Source organism: Centroberyx gerrardi, chromosome 21 (assembly GCF_048128805.1).
Source record: "Centroberyx gerrardi isolate f3 chromosome 21, fCenGer3.hap1.cur.20231027, whole genome shotgun sequence".
Lineage (NCBI taxonomy): Eukaryota > Metazoa > Chordata > Actinopteri > Beryciformes > Berycidae > Centroberyx > Centroberyx gerrardi.
This window is the reverse complement of record NC_136017.1, coordinates 15039968-15041080: the sequence shown is the minus strand read 5'-3', so window position 1 is coordinate 15041080 and position 1113 is coordinate 15039968.

Genomic DNA, 1113 nt, shown 5'->3' with positions numbered 1-1113 from the left:
GCACATACTGATGTTAATGACTGCATCAGTATTCCCCATATATTTGTGGCAGCGGTGGTTGGGGATCAGGTTCCAAGTCCAGACCTGTCTGATACCAGTTTTCTTCTTCTGCACCAAAACTTTACTATGATAAAATGCTAATTCTAAACATTGGACATTCTTGTGAAATGAATGAGAGAAATGAATGTAGGTGAACATGGATTTCTGGGTATTGAGGCTTAGATTTTTCAGCTACCACTCACTGCCTTTTGGAGCCAACAATGTGCAAAGTTGCCTAGTGTAGCCTTCAATTTCACATTTCTTTTGTTAATACTGTGTCATTCCACTGCTCGCTGAATATAGAGTACAAACTGCATGAGTTCAAAATCTTGCCCCATGTCAAGCTATTGCTTTTCTCCCTACCCGCTTTCTTGTCTGTCTTCAAGGTATATATTACAAAAAATGAACAGAATACATGAGATAGAGAGAGAGATTCCCTGACTGTTACCACCAAAAGAAAGTGGAAACAAATGGTAGCTACATTAACCTTTTGGGAACCATGCCTTGGCATCTTTACAGAGAAAAGCTATTGTAATGACATTAAGTTAAATATCTATGGAGCAGCTGAAATCCACGTTAATTTGTAACTCAGTCAGTGAGTGCTTGCTGTGGGTAAATACCTCTAACCTTTGGCACAATGGAAAGAACATAAATACAGTATATACATGTACAGAAGATTCATATTCTACGTTTTTTTTTCTCGCCAAAATGTCTGTTTCAGTGAACGATCAAAGAGTCATGACAAACGAAGCCACACAAAGAGCACAGGCACTTGATGTTCTCTTCAGTATGCAACAAAGCGGATGCTGCCAATCAAGTAGAAGAAAAGAATGTCACCAAACTGAAAAGACGTTTCCCCCCTTCAGATTTACAACCATGCACACTGAATTTGAACAAGACCTTTTAAAAAAGGCTTTAAAAAAGGGGGGGCAGGAATATTACTCAGCGCATGACTCATCGTAAGACGAACAGTGAAACACACACGATCGAAAAAACAGATGGCGCACCGTAACCGCTGCCGATGCTGTTGCAGCGTTAGGGCCGGAGAAACGAGCGGCCACCTCTCCGCCGCAC